We start from the raw sequence: 12,315 nt of genomic DNA, 5'->3' as shown, positions 1-12,315 counted from the left end.
TCTCGGGTCCAGCCAAACCAAACGAGAGCCTCCCAAATGACAGCCCGGTTTGGGCCTCTGTGCACACGCAGAGGCCATTTTCATGACCTCTGCACATCTGCTGAGTCCATTTGCGTCAGGACGCAAATCGCAAATGGCTGTCATTTGGGAGGCCGGCGTGGGGTTTGGAGGAGCCCCCCCGCCGATATCTCCGCTGCAGCTGCCTCCGCCGTCCCCCGTATTAGTATAGGGAACGGACCTCGATACAGGTCCTGCGAATGCATGGTATAGAGAAGAAGTCAAGCATCTTTTCCGTTACTCTAGTAAAAGATAGATCTAAAAGCTGCAAGGCTGGTTGGTCTTTAAACACACACACGCATAAACACACACACACACACACACACACACACACACACACACACACACACACCCTTCAAGCATATTTGGGATGAGAAGAGGAATGAAAGAAAGTCAAGGGAGGAGAGAAAGCATGAATTGTCCCCTTTGCTAAATTGGGGAATATCTTCCAGTGCTCACACATGTAGTCTCCCATTCAAATGCAAACCAGGGTAGACCCTGCTTAGCTGAGGGGACAAGTCCTGTTTGCTACCACCAGACCAGCTCTCAGTGCATTATGGGAGTTCCAGGGGTGGGGTGACATCCTGACACTCTGAGCTACTGCAGCAACTGGCCATAGTCTGGGCAGGCGACCCCCCACCCCCCCGCAACAATCAGGAATGCATTATCTGACGGGATGTAAGCTTTTTAAGACTTCCTCCTCACTGACCCTGTAGCTCTTTCTCAGCGATCGCGAGAAAGGGCTCTTAGCATCATATCACCAGTGGATGGCATTTCATATGCAACGACTGCAACATTCAGGTGCAACAGCATTTCCGGATTCCTCCAGCAGGTGGCAGCATTGCAACTGGTATAGGAGTGTGTATGTGTGTGTGTGTATATATATACACATATATACACACACACACACACACATACAAGCACACAGGCTTGCCTTGGAAAAGCTATGGAGAATGTTGGGGGAGGGCCTGAAGAATGGCCCCAAATGGCCCCTCACGTATCTTTTCTATCCCCTCCGCCCCACACATTGCAACGGCACTCCATCGGGGGCACTGTGGAGAAAAAAGGCTGGTCGTTTCCAGATGCTGGGAAGCCTCCGTAGCCTTTGCAGCTTTAGAAACTGCTCTTAAAACGAGGGGAGGGGGGAGCCCACTGTGCTGCTGTGCATCAAGGAAAGCCCCCTTGTCCCTGCTAGAAAAACAGGATCGATGACATTTCCAGAGGGAGATCCATCCAAAAGGAACTGGAGCGCTCACAGAGAACATAGGAACATAGGATGCTGCCATATCCTGAGTCAGACCCTTGGTCCATTTAGCTCAGTATGGTCTACACAGACCGGCAACGGCTTCTCCAGGATAACAGGCAGGAGTCTCTCTCCGCCTTCTCTGGAGAGACCAGGGAAGGAACTTGGAACCTTCTGCGTGCAAGCACACAGGTGCTCTTCCCAGAGCGGCCCCATCCCCTAAGGGGGAGATCTTACAGTGCTCAAATATGGAGTCTCCCATTCAATTGCAAACTCTACTTAGCAAAGGGAACAATTGATGCTTAAGTATGCTTAAGTATTGTCAGGGAATCTCCCTGACGGGGGTGGGGGGAGTGGGCAGAACAGGGAATTTGGCCAGATGGACATGGAACCGGATCGGGTCGGGTCATTTCGAATCCGATTCGGATTCGAACCGAACTGGCCAAACTGGTTCCCTGCACACCCCTCTTTAACAGCGGCGTGGGATCGTTTTGACAATGGGCAGGCTCACCAGGAGGGGTCTGCGAACACGCTCCACTCCCACGCACCAAACAGAGGCCGGCAGTGTCGGAGCTGAACCAAGTCTATTGACTTTTTCAGATCTTGTGGTGAGTGCTAGACATTCCTCCTTGGGGGGAAAGAAGAGAAAGCCGAAACCCTTCTGAAAGCAACCAAGCACAAAAACACACTCTTGAAGAAGGAAAAAGCATATGCACTGAAAAGGAATATCGAGGCCCCTGGTTTGATTGCATTCCAATGTGCTCCATTTCTATCACCCTGCCTTCTCTGTTTTCTGGGCCGGGTAAATCCCTGCCCCCTTTGAGGAGATTGCGAGTATGCCTTTAAAAATGTGTCTGTATGAGCGGTAGGCGTCCAGAAGTTAAATCGCCAGCTGTACATAAGATGCATCCCATTTGTAATGTGCATGCATGTATATATGTGTATGCTTGTGTACACATGCATACAAGCAACCTGCAGCTGCTGAGATTTTGTTTTCAACCGTAGGCTACATGGACATAGGCAACTGCCTTATACTGAGTCAAGTCCTTGGTCCAGCTAGCTCAGGATTGTCTACACTGACTGGCAGCGGCTTCTTGGTATGTGCCAACAGATTTTATGTCGAGCGGTTTAGTTCGACGGCTTGGGCTTCAACCGAACCAGCCCCTGTCCGATCCGACCCCAGACTGAATCCCCCCAGCCTGTTCGGGGGGTTGACAAGGTTATACATTTTTTAAAGTGGATTTTTTTAAAGTCACCCCCTCTGGGGGTGTTCTCCAGAGTGGGTGGTGGGGGAGGTCTGCGGAGGTTCCGCCTCCCCCCACCGGCCTCCTCCCCGGAATGGTGGCCATTTTGGAGGCCACAGCATCTGCTCAGTGGGCTAGGGGTGTGCACGGAACCGGCTGGCCCAGTCTAGTTCGTCCGGACTGGGACTCCAACCAGACCGACCAAGTTCTGTCCAGCACCCATCGAACCCCCCGGTCTGGTCCGGTCTGTGCGGCGGGGGTGTTTGTGTGTGTGTCTGCAGATTTTAAAAAACATTTTTTTAAAATAAAAATATTGCAAATACCTGTAGCCCCTTTGGGGGGCTTCCTGTAGGCCATGGGTTGTGTGTGTGTGTGTGTCTCTGAAGGTTCTCCCTCCCGCCACCGGCCTCTCAAATCACCACCGTGGCTGGGTAAATGCAGTATCTTCGGCCCTTTCGGGCCTCCGTAAAGGTGCATGGTGGCCATTTTGGCCTGGCATGGCCTATGGCCTCTCAGAGGTCATTTGCGCATGCGTGGCGGCCATTTTTCAATATATTTTTTAAAACATGTAAAAGAAAATCCTGAGTTTTAAAAAGCCTGAATGAACAGAAATGTCTTCACCTGGTATCTAATAAAGCAAAGTGACGGTGCCAGGCGAGCCTCTCTGGGGAGGCTATAGGCTATTTCACAGACGGGGTGCCACCACCAAAAAGGCCCTCTCCCTAGTAGACACCTGCCTCACCTCATTTGGCAGGTGCACTTGGAGCAGAGACTCCAAAGATCCTTAGGTCTGTGTGGGGAGGGACATATGAGGCAGGGCCGCTCTCTCAGGTTACCCGGACCCAAGCCATTTAAGGGGTTAAATGACATCATCCCCAACCACAGTGACTAAAAGTCAGGGATGATATGAGTTGTAGTCCAAAGTTGTGCTACAGCTTTCAGGAGGAGAACTGGTCTTGCAAGCTAAGCAGGGTCTGCCCTGGTTGCATTTGAATGGGAGACTAGAAGTGTGAGCCCTGGAAGATATTCCCCTCTGGGGATGGGGCTGCTCTGGGAAGAGCATCTACATACTTGCATGCAAAGGTTCCAAGTTCCCTCCCTGGGACCTCCAAGATAGGGCTGAGAGAGACTCCTGCCTGCAGCCTTGGAGAAGCCGCTGCCAGTCTGTGAAGACAATCCTGAGCTAGATAGACCAATGGTCTGACTAAGTATACGACAGCTTCCTATGTTTCCACAGGGGAGTCAAAATTGTGTAGACCGGGCTTAGGACATCCCTGGTGCTTGTCCTGGAAAGGATTGTGACCGTGCCTGGAGCAGATCAACACAGTGCAGTGGGTGGGTCTCCTTCCCTGTTCCGTTGCAAGAGATTCTGTGTGACGAGGGAAATGCCTGCACATCTGTGAAATGCACATCTTTCCTTCCCCCCAGCACAGATACTTTGGCCAGAACTGACAGCCCGCTCTGTACATCCCTTTAGAATTCTCCTTGCAGCGGTGAGGAGAAGGAAATTTTGCTTTGTTCCATGCAATGAGAACTTGAATTGCATTCATCTTCCAATGACTGCAGGTCTCCCCCTCACCCCCCTCAGTTTCACATCCTTGCATTTTACACACACACACACACACACCCCGCCGCCCGGAACGTGTTGAACTGACTCTCAATGCTAATCATCGCTGCAAAAGGACAATAATGATCTCGTGTCGGAGGCAGGCCGACTCGGATCGGCTAATTAGGCCGGTACGGAAATATCCGCCGCTTCCGGCCAATGAGGATGGCGGGCCGTATTCTCGGTAGAGCGCCAGCTGCCAGCCTGCCTGTGACTTTGCTCATTAAAACCTGGCGGGGGCAAGGGTGGTTCGCCCGGGCCCTTTCCGAGCAGGAGAGAAAGACGACACGCTTTTGTCATGACGTTTGGTGCCAGGAGTGCTGCTTCGGAGTGACAGATTTCGAGACGGTTACAAACCTCCTTTAAAAGTAGGCACTTGCTTGCCTGTAGGGGTGGGGGTGGGGGTGGGGTCTCGGTTTCCAATCTACCCCCATGTATGCCTGGTCCCTTGCCCCATTTCACAGCCACTTTCCCCCCTTTGCCAGGCAGAGTACAGGCAAAGGGCTCCTTAACCCTTTCCTCTCCCCTGCGGCGCTAGAAGAGCCCTTTGCCCTATTATGCAATTCCATCATTTACTTCCAGGCATGGGCAAAGGCCTCTGACTCGTCCTCCGCACGCAACAGAGGCTTGGGCAGAGCCCTTTGCCCTATTTATCATTATTTAAAATATTTATACCCTGCCCCTCCAGTGCATTACAGCTCAAGGCGGCTCACAACAATAAAACAGACACAAGGTACAATGCAAGTAATAAAATTAACTAAACCAAACCAACAAAAAGTTGCCAGATTAAAAACCACAATCATTATTAGGTTCAAATTAAAACTGAAAATGATAAAAAGCTAAAGAACCTACCAGATATATACTCTCTCTCTGTGTGTGTATGTGTGTAACTATTGTTATTTTATGTGTTCTTTTTTTATCCGTACCTTTCCGTAAAGTTTTTAAATTGCATTGCTGATCGTTGATAGTAATAATAATAATAATAATAATAATAATAATAATAATAATAAAAAATAATTTGATAAACTAAACTAAACTATGTGTGTGTATATATATATATATATATGTGTGTATATATATATATGTGTGTGTGTGTGTGTATGAAAAAATGGAGCATTAAAAAGCCTCCTTAAAAAGGTGTGTTTTAAGATATTTTTCAAAAACACTGAGGGAGGGAGCATGGCAAACCTCTTCAGGGATATGAATGATATTCCTTGATGTTACAACAACAGTGACAGATATTTATATACCACTTTTCAACAAAAGTTCCCCAAGCGGTTGACACAGAGAAATAAACATAAATAAAGATGGGCTCACCAAAGGGCTCACCATCGAAAATTGCTTGGCCCCTTTCTCTCAGGCGGAGACACCCACAGATGTGTGATGCACCTTCTGAAAAGGCTCAATGCTTGTTTAGGCTGCATTCATACAGCCTGAGTTTTCAAGTCGTGAGAAGTAATGGTTCCACTTGATTCGGCAGAGTCATAGGAACATAGGAAGCTGCCATCTACTGAGTCAGACCCTTGGTCCATCTAGTTCAGTATGGTCTGCACAGACTGGCAGCGGCTTCTCCAAGGTTGCAGGCAGGAATCTCTCTCCGCCCTATCTGGGAGATGCTGCCAGGGAGGGAACTTGAAACCTTCTGCTCTTCCCAGAGTGGCTCCATCCCCTCAGGGGAATCTCTTACAGTCCTCACACATCAAGTTTTCCATTCATATGCAACCATTCATATGCTATCACAAGACCAGCTCTCCTCACTTTCCAGATGAGTCAGACTTCATCTGGAATCCTGTATCCAGTTCCAGATGCTGCACTTAATGAAGGGTATAGAAGAGGGCAACAAGATGGTCTGGGAAATGAGGGTAGATTTTGGTTGAACATTAGGGGAAACACTGTAATGGTAAGAGCACTTTGACAGTGGAACCAGTTACTTAGGGATGGGTGGACTCTCGCTTGCTGTAGGCCTTCAGGCAGAGGCTGGACAACCATCTGTTGGGGACAGAGGTGCATCTAGGTAGTTTTGGAGCCTGGACCTAAAGGCTTTTGGAGGCCTCCACTCCCCTGCAAATTAAGCATCATCATGTCCCAGGTGACCAAACCACCTGGGACAGACTAAAGAGGATTTTGGGGGGGCCCAGGGCTGTGGAGGCCCTGGACCTTGGCCCTGAAGTCCAGTACACCTCTGGTTGGACAAGATGGCCTTTTAATCAACCAGTAATGAAATATTGTGAGAACAGAAACAGGCATTCAGGCAATTCAGAGAGGTGATTCCAGGGGGCAATTCAGGGAGGTGATTCCAGGGGGCAATTCAGGGAGGTGATTTCAAGGGGCAATTCAGGGAGGTGATTCCAAGGGGCAATTCAGGGAGGTGATTCTAGGGGCAACCAGATCTGAACAAACGGAGGATAACACAAACGACACTGGAGTGCCACGATGGGACAGTGGTGCCACTTGGACTCCCTACAAAAAGTGAGTGCACTGAGCTTGGCCATTGCAGGGAAAGGGCTGGAATGGATACAACGAAGCTCACAGGTGACAGACAGTTCTCAGTTCCGATCTAGAACTGACAGACATGGCCTACATTCTTCAGGAAATGGCTGTCGGCTGTGAATGGGTAGGGATTTAATTTGTATGAGGCGTAATTATTATATTCGTTCAAAGGGTGCAATTATGTTGCTATTCAGTGTCTCTCCAGGCTGCACTGATCAGTAAAACAGAGCCGCATATTTATGTATTCCTGACTTCTTCCTCCACTCCCCGCAAACAAGTGGAATTAGTTAAGTCTTGGAAAGAACATGATTTGCCTCCCCCGCTTAATAGCAATAAATTTTGTCTCTCCCTAATATAATTGCTGTTGTTACTGCCTGTGAGAAAGAAGCATTTATTGGCTGCAGTTTTCTCCTGGAAAAGGCAGGTTGTGTGCCCTTCGCAAAGGCGAAAACTAATTAGAGAAGCAATTCGGGCTGGATATTAGAAATAAATTCTACAGCTTGCGGAGTGGCTGTTGCTTTCATTGACAGGTCCTCATGTTGGGTTCTGAAGCTTTTTTTCTAAAGCTTGGAAGGATTGGAGGGAGAGACCGTTGTGTTGGAGGGGTTTGTGTCAATCACCGCCAGGGCGGGAGAAGCCAGTCGGCAGCTCAAGTCAGCCAGAAGTGGGTGTGCAGTCCATGTTGGAGTTGGAAGCGACCTTGGATGCCCTCTTTCTAAGGGCAGGAAATCGTCGTTGGCAGATGGCCATCCAGCCATCTTCTTCTAGCAACTTGTAGCAAATAAGAGCCAGGCAGACTGTTCCATTAATGAGCAGCTATTGATTGATTGATTGATTGATGAGTGCCATCTGGCTAGATAACTTTGAATAACTTTGAATCTTAATCTTGAATCTTGATCTTTAATCTCTTGAATCTCTTGATCCTGAATCTCTTGGTCTCCTGAATCTTGATCTTGAATCTTGAATTTTTGAGTGTGTCCAGATAACTTTGAATCTTGATCTTGATCTTGAATCTTGAATCTCGAATCTCTTGAATCTTGAATCGCTTGAACTCTTGATCTCCTGAATCTTGATCTTGAATCTCTTGAATCGCTTGGTCCTGAATCTCTTGATCTCTTGATCTTGAATCTTGAATTTTTGAGTCTGTTCAGATAACTTTGAATCTTGATCAAGAATCTTGAATCTTGATCTTGAATCTTGATCTTGAGTCTTGCATTTTGAATTGTGATCTTGAATCTTCCAAGGTATCAGGGATCCTCCCCCAGCTTTGTGTTCTCTTCCAGTTTATTAAGCATCCTCTCTACTCTCCCACCCAAGTCATTCACAAAAGTGTTGAACAGCACAGGGCCCAGGACAGATCCCTGTGGGAATCCACTCAGTACCTCTCTCCAGGCTGAAGTGAAGCCATGGCTGAGTACTTGTTGGGTATGGTTGTTATCTAGCTTTAAATCATCCACCTAACAGTAGTATCATCAACCTCAGATGACCCTGAATCACTGGGCCCCTCCATGCCACAGGAAGTGGGGGAATCAGAGCCTCACCAGGACCTGAGAACACAGTCTTGCCGTTATCCGTTGACTTGGATGAATCCCTCCAAGGGGCTTTCAGCAGGTGGGCAGGTGGAGAAGATGCCCAAGTCCTTGCTCAAAGTGGGGAGAGATTCAAGCCTCTGCAGAAATTAGGCCATCTCAGAAATTGGTCAGGGGAAAAAATGGTTCTGAAATACTTACCATCCTCCAAATCCATGCCTCAGCTTAGCCACCCCACTGGTCATTGACCCCCGTCTGGAGCAGGATCTGCAGTGACTCTTTGTTATTTAGGTGCTCAATAATCAGCTTGCTTGGCTGGCTGCATAGGAAGCTGCCATATACTGAGTCAGACCACTGGTCCATCTAGCTCAGTATTGTCTTCGCAGACCGGCAGCGGCTTCTTCAAAGTTGCAGGCAGGCATCTCTCTCAGCCCTATCTTGGTGAGGCTGCCAGGGAGGGAACTTGGAACCTAGATGCTCTTTGCACAGCGGCCCCATCCCCGAAGGGGAATATCTTCGGGTGCTCACACTTCTAGTCTCCCATCCAAATGCAAACCCGGGTGGGTCCTGCTTAGCTAAGGGCACAAGTAATGCTTGCCACCAGACCAGCTCTCCTCTCGAGATGCTGCTACTGTTCTTCTTCCAGTCTCCCACCCCAGTCTGAAGCCCATACGATGGCCGCAATCGTCCCTCCACTGCCAATACAGAGCAGGGCTCACAGCGCCCCCTGTTGCATGAAAGTGCAACTGCGTCCAGAATTGGGTACTGAAACTGGGAATTTTGGAAGACTGGGTATTTATTGTAGGCAACCTTCTACATTCTTCTACATTATTGTGGCAATACATTCTTCTTTAATGTAGAGAGCTGGCCTGCTGGTAGAGGTAAAGGTTGTGCCAGCGAGTCGGTGTCAACTTGCCCCTGCGAGCTTGGCAAAGAGGCACCTTTTAACGTGGTGGTTCTCTTTATTTAGCAGGGGGAGAGTAACTGGCCTGATCCACCCCCAGCACAGGACCTCCAGTGACTGGTGCTGGTGTCTGTCTTATGTTTCGTTTAGATTGTGAGCCCTTTGGGGACAGGGAGCCATCTTATTTATTTACTATTTCTCTGTGTAAACCACCCTGAGCCATTTTGGGAAGGGCGGTATAAAAATAGAATAAATAATAATAATAACAACAACAACAACTCCTGGCACCCACAGAGCCCTGTGGTTGTCTTTGGTAGACTACAGGAGGGGTTTCCCATTGCCGTCTTTCAGCATCTTCCTATATCGCTGCTGCCCGATAGAGGCATTTCCCATAGTCTGGGAAACAGACCAGCGGGGATTCGAATCGGCAGCCTCTGGCTTGCTAGTCAAGGCACTTCCCCACTGCGCCATCAGGCAAGCCTCTCCTTATTGGCTAGGAAGGGCTGCAGCAGACAGGTACCTTTATAATGCAGGAAACCCATTCATGGATAGCTGAGATATTATTCAGCTCAGCTTTTGCCAGGAACAATTGCTGCCGTATCGGATTCCCTCCCCGCTCCCCGGTTTCCCACCAGTTAATAAAACAGGGCTCGGACTCCCTCCCCGGCCGCCAACACGGCCTCAGCTCCCCGTTGCTTGCGGTTTCCTCCGGCTGCCCCCGTAATTGTCAGCGACACTTTGAAAATCCATCGGGGAGTCCTTTGGAAAGTGTGTGCGATGGAAATCAAATTTCAGCGCCAAAGGAGGAAATTGGAAAGGAAAAATGTTTACGGAACAGTTTCGCGGGCTCTCCTCGGATGGGGCGCAATCGTTGCTGTCACTCACCCATTATTAATGTTAATTTGTCCGTTGCTCTGTGTGTGTGTGTGTGTGTGTGTTTCTGTCTTGGAAATGCCAGGAAGGATGGTGGGCTAGTGACAGGTTAGCAGCACAGGATACTGGGCGGCAATCTTAGTAAAGCGATGGATTGGGCACTGCCCAAATGCAAAAGGTGGTAACTCTACCGAGTTCTCACAGCCGGCCCATCCACTAGGTCCATTGGAACTTAGGAAGCTGCCAGATACTGAGTCAGACCATTGGTCCCTCTAGCTCAGCATTGTCTACACAGACTGGCAGTGGCTTCTCCCAGGTTGCAGGCAGGAATCTCTCTCAGCCCTATCTTGGAGATGCTGCCAGGGAGGGAACCTGGAACCTCAGATGCTCTTCCCAGAGCAGCCCCTAAGGGGAAGATCTTGCAATGCTCACACATGTAGTCTCCCATTCAAATGCAAACCAGGGCGGACTCTGCTTAGCAAAGTGGACAATTCATGCTTGCTGCTGCTATTATTATTATTATTATTATTTCTTCTTTACACAGTCAGACAGATGTTATTGACTGGTTTGTTTTATCCAAACATCAAGTCCTTCCCAAGGACCTGAGATGGCTGAATTTTATTATCAATATTGTTATTATTCTAGATAGCGTTGCAAAATATAGGCTGTTCCCAGTAAATTTGCTTTTGTAATTGGTTGATGATGATTTCTGTGGCCCCTATTGTGTTGAGGTGCTCTTCAAGATGTTTTGAAATTGCACCTAGGGTGCCAATTACTACTGGGATTGTTTGGGTCTTCTTCTGCCACAGCCTTGCAATTTCAGTTAGTAGATCTTTGTATTTTGTGATTTTCTCTCTCTTTCTTTTTCTTCTATTCTGCTAACACCTGGTATTGCTATGTCGATTATTTTGACTTTCCCCCCTTTCTTCTCAACTACAGTTATATTGTTGTTATTGTTATTATTGTTATTATTGTTGTTGTTATTATTATTATTATTATTATTATTATTATTATTATTATTATTTCAAGCCCGCCCTATACCCAAAGGTCTCAGACCAACATAAAACATAATTAAAACACAACATCATAAAATAAAAAATACAGTAAACAACACAGTGCCTGAGAGGGGAAGAACCACTACCTCTCTACTCAAAGGCCAGAGGTGCATAAAGAGGTGTGTCATCACCATTCTCTTGAATGTGCACAATGTTGGAGCTTCGCACACCTCAGAGGGGAGGGCATTCCACAGTCTCGGGGCCACCACCAAGAACGCTACCACAAGACCAGCCCTCCTCCCTAGGCGAACTAGGTTGTCGACTAGGGCGCGAAGCCAGGAGGGGTGCCAATGGCCTGGGGTACATGCTGCCACCGGGGCTGACCCACCCTCTTAGGTGGACCTGGATGGCAACCTGTGGGGTGTGCTCCGCCCCCTTTGTGCTCCGCCCCTTTGTGCCCCACCCCCTTTGCCTACATGGGTGCTCCTACCTCTGCAGGCGTTCCTCATCTCTGCCACCCACTTGCAATCCTCTCTGCCTTTGCCTGCTGCTCCTGGCAGGGGTGATGGGAGTTGTAGTCCAACACCTGGGGACGCAGGTTGGAGAGCCCCTTCCCTTGGGAACAGGAGACTTAAAAGATCACCCTCTCCTGCTTAGTCCTGCTGCCCTATCTTCTCATGAGGATATGGGCATTGTATTGGCGGATATACCACAACTCCAGAGGGCCATGAAGCAGCACAGAGAGTCCCTCCCATGCCTTTTATTCTAGTGAGCTCTCCCTCCCTCCCCCCCTTGTCACCATCACTGGCTTAGAGGGGTTTCATCGTTGCCGCAATACAGCCTTTCAAGCACTAGATGGCCCGGTTGCCATCTTCTTGTGAACGCCCATCAGGCGAACCCCATCCACGTCACCGTGGCCCTCAAGGATGCATCCGCTTCCAGAAGTTTCCTTGTTCCAAAGAAAAGGAGGACATTGAAAAATGGCCCTCAGATGTCCAGGACATGGAGAAATATTGCCTTTTGCTCAAACACCCCCCCGCAACCCATCCATCACTAAACAAATGACAATTAGAATCCAAGATGGAGAGGCATGAAGAGCTGGAAGGCAGGGGATCCAGTGACTTCCGCAGCAGGCGATAAATCAACGGGCTAAACTTTTGCTCAGAATTAAAACGGAGGAACGCTGTGGTCCAGGAAAAGCAGGAGAGGCCGGCTGTTTTCAACAGGGAGAGATGCCAAAAGTGCCTTCTCTTGCCGGTAATTGCAGGCGGCACCGCTGAATAGGCAACGCTACTCAGTGGACACCATCCAAGCTCCCGAATGTTGACGGCATCATCCCTGAGCCTAATGGGGAATTACATGAAGAGCTTTGGC

Source organism: Hemicordylus capensis, chromosome 15, assembly GCF_027244095.1.
Source record: "Hemicordylus capensis ecotype Gifberg chromosome 15, rHemCap1.1.pri, whole genome shotgun sequence".
NCBI classification, from domain to species: Eukaryota; Metazoa; Chordata; class Lepidosauria; order Squamata; family Cordylidae; genus Hemicordylus; species Hemicordylus capensis.
The sequence above is the reverse complement of the archived record's forward strand: the minus strand, read 5'-3'. Positions refer to the sequence as shown.